General features: G+C 38.2%; 1 long non-coding RNA gene across 1 annotated transcript; it reads left to right on the top strand.

Moving 5' to 3' along the window:
* The first annotated feature begins 864 nt into the window (after positions 1 to 864).
* Positions 865 to 2,104, top strand: LOC106916434 (uncharacterized). The gene is made up of 2 exons (XR_001417985.2): positions 865 to 1,055; positions 1,283 to 2,104. It is a non-coding gene; the product is annotated as an uncharacterized LOC106916434 (long non-coding RNA).
* Positions 2,105 to 11,026: the final 8,922 nt, after the last annotated feature.

Raw genomic sequence — 11,026 nt, 5'->3', positions numbered from 1 at the left:
GCTGGGACGGCAAAAAACATTTCTCAAACAGAGGTATTCCCCACAAACAAGCCCCTGAACTAAATCATCACAGAGAAGGAGGGAGATGCTGGGATGGAGATGAGGGTAGTTGCAGACATCCAGCATTGAGTTTTTACTTCGAAAAAGTTATTTCCAAAAGAGGTTTATTGCATAGTATGAGAATAATCATGGCGTAAATACAATTTTTAAATAAGCTGAAAATTGCAAATCCCATGTTGACACTTACATTTTTATTTAAAATAAAAACAGATAAATAGGTGAACTAAAAAAAAATGTCAATCTTGATTTTAGCATTCAAAAATACCAATAAAAAAAAGAAAATATCCAGTGATATTTCTCAGCTTCTGTATACAGACTAATATTGGTCAGCACTGTAAAGGAAGTAGAAGCACAGCTCAATGATAGCTGGACCTGAATTATAAAATCCCTTCAGACTTGATTTAAACCAGTTGTCTCAAATTCTGGTCAACTTGAACATGATGACATAGTCTTGTTCCAGTGTTAGAGCAGGGATACATCTAAAGTCAAGTCTGAAGGCTCAAAACTTGACTCAGGCCTGTAGTCTGTTATCGAACCTTATTCCATGAGTGAAAGGAAGTAGAGCTAAAATCATTGTGAAAGGACAATAAACTCAAAGTTCCATAAAACAATTTGGGTTAATTTCAGAACAAAACATTTTTAATGTGTTGGTGACATCTTGCTCTCTTCCTGTTAAGATACTTGCATCATTACAAAGAGTCTTGTTGCTTATCAAAGTAAAAGCACCTCTGTTCAGTTTATTTAGAAACTCAAAGTTTTTCTTTGTCCTTCACACCAGAATATTTCTTTTTAAACGTGTGGCATGTTGGTGCAGGTTCACCTTTAAGATGAGCGGTGGGTGGCACCAACGTAGTCTTTAAAGCCAGGTGCGCACCGTGCGTGCGCATACACGTACCATTTCCACTTGGCCTTGTGGTGACCACGTGCTGTGAGCTCCCACAATGTCTCGTTTGGGCGTCTTCTCGAAACGTTGCGAATCCCACCATCGTATCCAGGTTAGTTTTGTGGTCTTAATTTGTCTGGCTTTTAGACTGGCTCTTTGTAATCGGGCCCGTCTTTGGTTCAGAGTCGCGGTTAGGTTGTGTGATCTCGCGCCTGTTCCGCAGGGTGTGCGTGTGCTCAGTCACGAGTCGTGGGCTCGGGGTTTTCACGGGCTAAGCGACTTCATTGTCCAACTTGTTTTGGGCATAGTGCCATGACTGACATTACATTTTGGCTTTAGATCATGGGTTGTTGCGGCCTTGGCCGTGAATCTTCCGCGGCTCTCTTCCTCTTCTTGAGGCCTCCGGGTGCACGCGCCTGACCTGCAGATACCTGGCACGTGGCAGCTGAGTCCTTTAGTAATTTTGCTGCTTGTCGTTTTTCTTTGCATGCAGATTGTCATTTACGTTCATGTTTTGTTTTGCTATTTTGTTGATTTGATTATTTTGCATGTTTCTTTTTTATTTCTTTCAGTGCTTTATTCCTGTAATTGTATTAATATTTTTTGTTTAGTTATTGAGTTTGAAAATACCATTTACTGTTGAAGGGGTAATGTGCAATATATGTTTTGTAGCTGGTGTAGTCTGTAATTTTGTCTATGTACAGGCTCTATTTTGTTATAGGCCTATTTTTAGCTTTTGAGGAAATGCATTACTATTTTGAAAATTAATGTTTCGCCTTTCTTTATTGTCCTGATCTGGTACAACCTTTTTTCAAAGTTTGGGAAGCTGAATAGACCTGTTTGTCATGGTATTTCACAATTTAAGTCTCTGACACAGCTCATGTCACAAATGACAAGACTTGATAAGCATCATGACATAACGATGTCGATGCTTTTGCATATCCAAAGTTGGTCTCAAAATCTAAGAGTTTACTACATTCTAGGTGGCAGTAGAGAGAGACTGTAGTGACTGATAACGCTGATTTTAGCTTCACTTTAGAACATGAATGTTCTTTGATTGGACAAAAGAAATGGTCTTTTATAAAAGTCTGTTAACCCTTAAGGCACATCATTAAAAAAAATCATTTTGATTCTTCTAGCATATTAAAATGTAACAGGTCATTTGTGAATGTGTCTGTTTAATTGGGCCTGATGAAAAAAATAATATAAAACATTTGATTTTATGTACCTTTTTGTGCTCGGAGGCAATTCGATTCACATGGTTTAAATGTATAACCTACAGCAATGCAGTGTTAATTTTACTAATGAGACTTGACTTGAGCTTGCTACCCATGCACAGAAAAACATTCTTCAAAGATGGGGAGGATGATGCTGTGATGGAGGAAGTTCAGCATGCACATGACTGCCACAGAGAACAGCAGAGAACACAGCAGTTCTCAGAGACAGTTTCCAAAACAGTTTGTCAAACTGTGAAAATACTAAATAAGAATAAGGTGTAATTATGTCAACATGTTGGAAGAAACTGAAGATGGCAGATTCTGTCTTAACACTTGAATGTTTATTTGCAAAAGTGGTAAACTGTCAAAGAAAGCTGGCCCTCAGCAGGGTAGGGGATTTGGGGATAAGAGTGGAAAATAAGATTTTTTTTTTAGCAAAAAAGCAAAAATCAAATAAAGGTATGATTTTGACTTTTTTCTTTTTCTTCTAAATCCCATTGTCTTGCATGCTGCCTTATCCTCTTCAGGGTCATAAAGCCTACGGTCTTGTCTCGCAGCCAGTGAACATGATGAGTCCCTGGTTTCCCTAACTGGTAGTAGTAGTAATGGGATTTGGTTTTCAACAAAGCACAAACATTCGAAAGCGTGCAAACGGAACCAGTTCAGGAACTAAAGTTATTTCAGTGGAAAAATGCCTTCAGTTAATTTTGTTTCTGTGTCTCTAAAGCACATGGTACATACCCCACTGCATTTTTTCAGATATTTTCACAACCACAAACTTAAGAAAAAGTTGCTCAGATTTTATGAGATGGAGCCTCACAACGTAGCTTCACAGTTGATGATTAGAATATTTTTTTTTTTTTTTAATCTTTGAAAGTTGGGGTACATTAATATGAAAGCTGTTGTCAATTTTGTCTCTTTTTTTTTATTGCAGACATTAAAATAAAAGTCACGCGTTTAAAAAAAATAAAGGATTGATAGGTGTTCTTTGTAGAGACGTATAAATCAATTTTATTTTCTTTCAATGAAAGAAACGAAAAGATTTTCTGTCTCACGGATTCCAAGCAAAGTCGCCAAGGAGCTTGCGTAGAACACCCAAAAAGCCCCAGCATTTATACTTTAAGACGGATGAAACAATTTTATCTGAATATAGTTTTCCTATTAAATCTTGTTAGGGGATGTGCATCCAAAAGTAAGAACATACCATGGTATCTTTCATCAAATATTGATACTTTCTTCTACACATTTTTCCTGTTTTGGTCTCAAATGCAGTTGGAGAAGTTTTGTATGATTATCCAACAGTCTGACATAAACATGGTGCATAAAATTGTTCCCTTGCACATGATTTTATGTTTATTTTTATGTGCACTGCCTGATTCAAATCTATTCAGAGCATTCCAGTAAGATTCAAATCTGGGCTTTGACTCTGTGACTCCCTCGCCCAAGCACTCCTTGATATCATGCATAATTCATTTGCACCTCGTTGCTTCGCAGTTGGTTCGAGATTCTTCTTGATCATATTTGATTCATCTGTCCACTGCACTTTATTACTTAAGGTCGGGTCTTTGCCTTAATGCTGATTCTCAAGCTCCAGTTCTGCTTAAAAATACATTTTCTGACATATCTAATAATGTCTCACTTGTACAACACTACTTACAAATTTTACAGTTTAGATTTTTTTTTTTTAAGTAAGGTTTTGTGGAGTTATCAGTAATAGTTTCCTTGTTTCCAGCAGAAATGTATGTCATTGTAAAATTGTAGAGAAGTGAATTAAATTTTAGGAGAGATTAACATTTAGTCAGAAGAACTCCCCAATTTAGCTAAAGCTACACTGATTGATTGACGTTTGATGCAGCTGCTGGCTTCTTTTACCCTGCAGCTCAGCGATTGTCTAAATCCAGATTCTGGTGTGATTCTGGATCCAATCCAGATTACGTTTTATTTTTAGTGGGTACTCAGCTGAGGCTCAGCCAATAGCCATATAAGAGGGACCCGATTGCAGCTCAACACACTGCAATAAAACAAATTGGTACTAACTACAATGTTCAAATGAAAGCATTAGGTTTATGACACTTTTTTTTTAAATCCATACATAATTAACTGTAACTGCTGAAAAAGGACATTGGGAAGCATAATACAATGAATAATGTTGAAACAAAAAGGTAGCAAAGATAATGTGGATTAGTACCTCAGCAAACATCTAGTTAAGTAAAAGCATCCTCAGCAAAAGGAAGTTTGTTGAAGGCATTTTGTACTAAACATTACAAGAGCTGTATAAAACTCAGTGTTTAAGCAACTAACAAGTTTCAGACAAGCTGATGGATTTCATCCCCTCTGAGGATTTACTCTTCTGCAAACTTACAGCCTCACTACTTGTCTGTTAGTGGTAAGTTAACAGAAGCTTGCTTCAAAAAAAAAAAAAATCTATGCCTTAAGGTTGTTGGAGTCGGCAGTCCTGTAATTAATGCAAGTCATTTGAGATTTACAGCACATGTGGGCAGTGACATGCATGCACTGACGTTCATGAAGTGGAAATGTTTATTTTGAACTTCAAACTGAAAGATTATTTTAAACTGTAGAACATGAACAGACCACAGCTCGTTCTTGCATCATTAAAAAAACAGAATAGCTGAAAAAATCTAACTATAGGAAAAAAGCTTTTTTTTTCATGTTTCTTAGTCTAGCAACTTCCACTTTAATTATGTAGGAAGCTTTATGTTGCTGCAGATCTCTATCCTCCTATGTCCATATGGGTTTCATTGATAAAATCCTGTTTAGTCTCATGGAGGACTTGGTGCTGTGCTATTTTGTGCTGAACATAATTTTGGTTTCATCAGACCATGAAACTTTTCCTCAGGATACTTTGGGGGGGATTTTAGCCAGCTCATGCTTATTATTGGAAATTATTTTTTTGGTATCCTTACCACTTTGTTCAGCTGTTGAATACTGAAGAATGGTTTTCACATGTAGAACACAACCAGTACTTGCCAGATATTGCAGCAACACTGTCAACTTTACTGTCAGGCTCTTTGCAGCCTCCCTGACCAGCTTACATTTTGTCTTTACATCAGTTTTGGAGAAACTCTGTTTTTGTAATGTTGGTGTTGAATATTTTTTCTCCAATTGCTGATGAATATTTATTTATTAGCACCCTTCTTCTTATTCATGCTTTTTTTTACATTAAGATAATTTTAACCATTTGCAGCCTCTGTAAAATGTTTTTAGCTAAAGGATGTAAACAAGCAAACATTAGGAAAGCTGTATAAATGCAGATATACTATGATTAATCAGCCTCTCAAGTGTAGTGAACCCCTGGTATTAACAGGGTTTAGGGACCAAAGTCACCCATGGATAACTAAAATCCATTTAGTTGATTTTCCATCAACTAAAATCTGTTTTAACAGGCAAAGGAGAGTAAATGGTGCTTCTATTGGCTGCTTTGTAAATGCCTTTTTTTTTTTTTTTTTTTTTTTTAACATCTTGAAACGATTAAGATTATTTGGCCGATTTGTGTGTAGGTGAACTTATTTGAACTAATTTTGAGATATGTTTTAGGCATGGACAATGCCATCTGATTATTTTAGCAATTTGCGCACCTCCATTCACTTCGTTGAACAAATAAATAAAACACCAGATGCTTAAAACAAATACTATTAGTTTGTGTATGTAGGTGAGAAAAGGTCCACTAACAGAAAACAATGTAAAGTATGCTATAGTGAATTGTTGCATTGACTCAGTCTGTCAGTGCAATCTTAATAATTTTAAGAAATGAAATGAACCACATCAGACCAATATAGGTAACGGAATACAAATAAACAAATCAAAGGAAAACACCATCATTCCAGATGTACTGAAACAAGTTACATAGTTAAAACTATTCCTCTATTGGACATATAACATAATCTTCTGGTTTGGATTCGATTTGATGCATGCTACTTAACTAATTTCAGTGTTTCAGTTTGCAATCTACTAACTGAAAACAGAACTTCAAGTTTTGAACAGGAAATGGGCTTAAGGGGGGCAAACTGTGCTAAAGCGTTTTAGAAGTGTTAAAAGTGCATAATGTGACATTTCTGGGGCAGTTTTGCTCAGTTCAGTTTTCTCTCAGCCAAACAGCATTGGTAACACTGATATTTTTCCTTTTCCTGTCATTTTTATTCTTTTCCTCTGCATCACCTGTGGCTTGAAAACCGTCACCTCCGTATCATCTTTTGAAGCTATGATTGGACTTTCCACTCTGTGGCCATGCCGTGCTTCTTTTTACTCCCACTGTTTCTGTTTGGGAGAGCAGAAACCAAATGTGACTCGCAGTGAGAAACCCAAATGAAATGTCTGGCTGATATGTTTGAACACTGCCTTGTGTGTAGCTATTTAAATTTAACAAATTAGTTTCCATACCAAATCGGAGTGCAAAATAGCATTTTGTTCCAATATGTGCAGTCGCATATTTATTTTCCTCCTGTACCTGACATGTCATATTTTATTCTACATGGTGATGAGCTTGCTTTTGGCTGTTGCTGTTACTCCTTACACCCACATGTTCAGGTGCATCCCAGCTTTGTGCCATCATTGTTTGCATTATGTTTGTCAGTGTGCATATGTGAGCCTCGTGTGAACGTCACAAGATCATTTCGTTGGAGATGTGGCTGAGTAAGTGTAGCTCAGAAAATCAATTTTATGTTCCACCAGGGTAACATGATTCTCCAGAACATTTTTTTTTATTTATTTCGCCTTGCTAACCTTTATTTCTGTTGCTCAAGCCTGTACATCATGCTGAGCTTTTTTTTTTTTTTTCCCACTGACTAATGCAAGTAAAAATTGCAGTACATATGACTGCAGTGCTTTCTGTTCTACATAATTTGTTCGCTTTTTGCACAATACTGCTCAGGCACTTCTTTAATTAAAATGTGATTTTCCTTATACAACATTTGATTTGTCTGGGAATCGAGTTTATATAGCAAATGAATTGTTCTCCTATTTGGGGAGATGCGTAAAACACTTCTCTCTCTGAAATGCAGTCTCTTGCATTTCATTTACCAGTAATGAGAATTTAATGTTTTTTTTTTTTCCTGAGATGTGCAGGCCGAGCTTCTGCATTCCTCAACTTACCTCATCAACTCTCACTTCACCCCTGTCCCCCTTCACTCTTCGTCTTAACTAACCTTCTCCTCTTCCTCCACACCTTGCTGTGCTGCTTTCTACCCTTGCATCTCCTTCTTCAATCTTTGCACTGTCAGTTTGTGGCTCTCGCCTCTCCTTCAGTCATTGATCACGGTGGCAATAGTGTGGTGTTTGCTAGTCTGGAAATGTGTGTCTCGGCGGGGAAGGAAAGGAGATCAAACACTTTAATTACGGCAGGCTTGTAGGTGGTGCTAGCTACAGGCTGCAGTCATGTAACAAGGACAGGTGGAAGAGAAATGCAGGGGTAAACATGGGACGCAACGGAGCAAAAACCTTCTCAATCTTGGTATTCTTGAAAACCTGCATGGGACAGCCTCAAATACCTCGACACGTGTGTGCTCATACATTGTGTTGACATAGATGAGACTTGGATGTGTTTGCCAGATGAAAGCTCTGCTAAGCTTGGTTTTAGGAGAGAAAACCAGTCACTCACATGCGAGAACCGTAGATGTACCAGCACACACACAGTCAAGTCGCAACTCCATCTCTCATCAAACTAACAAGCTTCATCATTTGCTTGTTCACTCAAAATGTGAAATCCTGCACGACCCTAAATGCCATTGCTATTCAGCCTTTATCGCCTCGCTGATTTATTTGTACTGTCCAACTTGCACTGATCCAGCAGAGAGTTACACGGAAAGGAGGAAAAGGCTGACACAACTGCTGCTATGATTGATGCACTGTCTGGCTCGTCTTAGTGCTGATTCAGAAATCTAGACAGTTGTTCGAACCAGCTCTCTACTTTGCTGGGTTTTCTTCCTTCTGGGTAATGCTTCCCTGTCACTCCACGCCCAGTCATGACTGCTTACATTGTCAGCCAGTAGATTTAATGTGAAGTTGACAGAATTACAGCATTTCATACAGCCAAAGGTCAGAGGGCCGTTTTCGGTCAAAAGAAAAGCAATGTGCCCTGAAGGTCCAAACATTGCTATAAAATGCTTTTTGTCAATATCAATTTTGAAAAAAACAAAAACATCAAAAGCGGCACGCCAAAAATGATTTATGCTGACAATAATCAATAATTCTTTTTTTTTTCTTTTTCATTAACACAAGCCCTCTTATAATTGCTGACCAGCATTTTTTTCAGGTTTTTACTACTATTTTGACAATTTATCTTTGCCGATGAGTTGCAGGTGTTAAAAGTTAGAAACCTTTTTTGCCATCACTCCAATATTTCGCTTTCTCAACAGATTCTCAATCAAATCAAGTCAGGGCTCTGAGTGCCTATAAAAACATCCCAATAGTTCAAGTACAAAGATGTACATTACTTTAAGCTTACTTTTTAGTCATGGTCTTAGAACATTTTGCTTTTCTACTTTGCAGAATGGGAATCGTGAACAATTACATGCAGCTACAAAAATGACTCGCTATCATTTAAAACAAGATCTCCATTAAGTGAGCAGTTTAAGTATAAGCTGTATACAAAATAGAGATTGAGACACATTTTAATTCAAACTTTCCGCTTTTACAAATATGGTAATAGAAAGAAATTGGCTTTCAGAACGGTAGAATCAAAGAACAAGATCATAAAGGGTCGATATGAAAACGGCATGGAAAAGGTTAGAATTTCTTCTGCCACAAAGCCTTTTGCTGCTGGGATTGTGTTATAATTGTTAAGGTTGCTTTGTGTTGGGGGTTTTGGCTTAATGAGAAAATTAACTGAGTGCAGATGTTAACTAAGCCGTTGAGATGAAATGTTTTTCTTTATGAAACACTGAACCTTGTGGGCAAAATGTAATCAAGGGGCCTGATTTTGTCTTATTGTTAAGCAACACAATTTGTTTTTAAGATCCACCCCAGAGGGTGTCTTTCTTTAAAGACCACAGTGGAAATGAAGAGATAATTGGCATAGATATGCTAAATATTACTATGCAAAAAAGATGGCTTTTTTTTTTTTTTTGGTTTTTATCATTTCTTACCTCTAAAATGCACCGTTTCATCCATTCCCCTGGGGACTGTCTAAGACATATCGGCTTTATGGTTGTTTGGTCTGGCTTGCACCACAGAAATGGATTTATTTTTTTCATAAAGAAGCGAGGTCTTTGATATGGCAGATCAATTTTTCAGAAGTGTTTTTCTTTGATAAACAAGGGCTTTTTCCTCAGCGGGTGAGCACAGCTTGGACCTCACCCAGAGCAGGTTGGAACCAAAGCAGTCAAAGAAAAACAGGAAGAGAAGGGAGAGAGATAGACAGAAGGAGAGGGGAAGGGAAGGGATGGATGAAGATGGAGGCAGCAGCAGCGAAGAGTGGAGAATAAATATTTATGTCCTGTAATGTTTCTGCATGACGGATTCTACATTATATTTGAATGCGGCGCTACACCTCAACCATGAGGAATGTGTTGGCAGCGAATAGCACAGCACACACACCAATAAAGCACATTAGAGGTTTTGGAAAGAAAGAAAGAAGGATTATGCAGGGAAGAATGGGGGGGAAAGTAATGATGAATGAGGGAAAAAAAAGAAACGCAGCAAAAGAGAAAAGTTATGTTAAAGGAGGAGCTGGAGGAGGAGATTATAAAAAACAAAGCGCCGGTAGACAAACATTGACATCTTGGGCACCACAAAATGGCACAATATACATCAAGCAGGTTGAGATAACGTACAAAGGGAAAGATGGCGAAAGAATGAAAAAGATTTGTGGCCTGCGGAGTGAAGGGCATGAAATGAAGGGAGTCAAGAGGCCCAGCGGTGTGTGTCCTGGGGGTACGTGCGACCCGATCAGGGAAAAGAGTGGGCCTCAGAAGCAGGGATGGGTGCAGGATGGGTTTATAGAAGCGGCTAAAGGAAAGCAGAAGAGACTGACAAGGCCCATTAACTTCCCTATAGTAGCTACCAGAATCACCCAGGAAGGGGCAGCACTTTGGCTCTGCACCAGAGAGAAAGAAGAGTGTAAAGTGAAAACTTTAGTTTTTCCATTTTCTTGTCGAACCTTTTTGATAAAGTGCAGATTTCATTCTGCTCCTGCTAATTGATCAATCATTACCAGGTGATGTTACTAACACCCAATCCACTCCGTTTTCCCCAGTATGGCAAGAGCACCATAATTGTATTAACTTAAAGATTAACCCCGGGTTTACTTTTCTTTCCTGTGTGTTTTTGCTGTGCACTTTTGTTAGTGGTCATTTCCGATCACCCTGATTTACACTTCATGCGTCTTTACTTCACTGTAAACCCATTCGCTGTTCTTGACGATCAGAAAGACAGTTTTGCTTTTCAAAATCAAGAAAAAAATGTAGAATTTTGCTATATTTAACAATTTCACTCACCAGGTGTGAACAATGTATCTTTCCTCTGCTTGTTCTAAAGCTGGTGACAAAAAGAATGAGTGGCGTCAAAAGTCTAGTTCTCAAATTCCAAAATTAATCTTTTCCAATTGCCTGTGCACTTCCTTGTTGAAAATTGACTCATCTCCGTGTCTGGCAAAAATGGGATCGGCTCTAATTTTGATGGATATGCAGACATTATAAATGTTTTCATTGACTATAATGGCTGCATATTCATTGAGAATCACAAATCGGAATTTTTTGATGGTGGAAAGACCAGAATCGGGCTGTTCAGACCGGAATGAGGTTGTTGTGCGGTGTTCTGTTCTTCCACCAGAACAGACGTAGCAGAGACCTGGAGCTGTTGGTTCTCCACTGGAGGACGGTTGCTGCAGGTCCTCATTAAGATCATCAGCAGG

The sequence above is a fragment of the Poecilia mexicana genome, unplaced genomic scaffold (assembly GCF_051168715.1).
Source record: "Poecilia mexicana isolate PSO_F unplaced genomic scaffold, ASM5116871v1 scaffold_16, whole genome shotgun sequence".
In the NCBI taxonomy this organism is placed as follows: domain Eukaryota; kingdom Metazoa; phylum Chordata; class Actinopteri; order Cyprinodontiformes; family Poeciliidae; genus Poecilia; species Poecilia mexicana.
The sequence above is the reverse complement of the archived record's forward strand: the minus strand, read 5'-3'. Positions and strand labels throughout refer to the sequence as shown.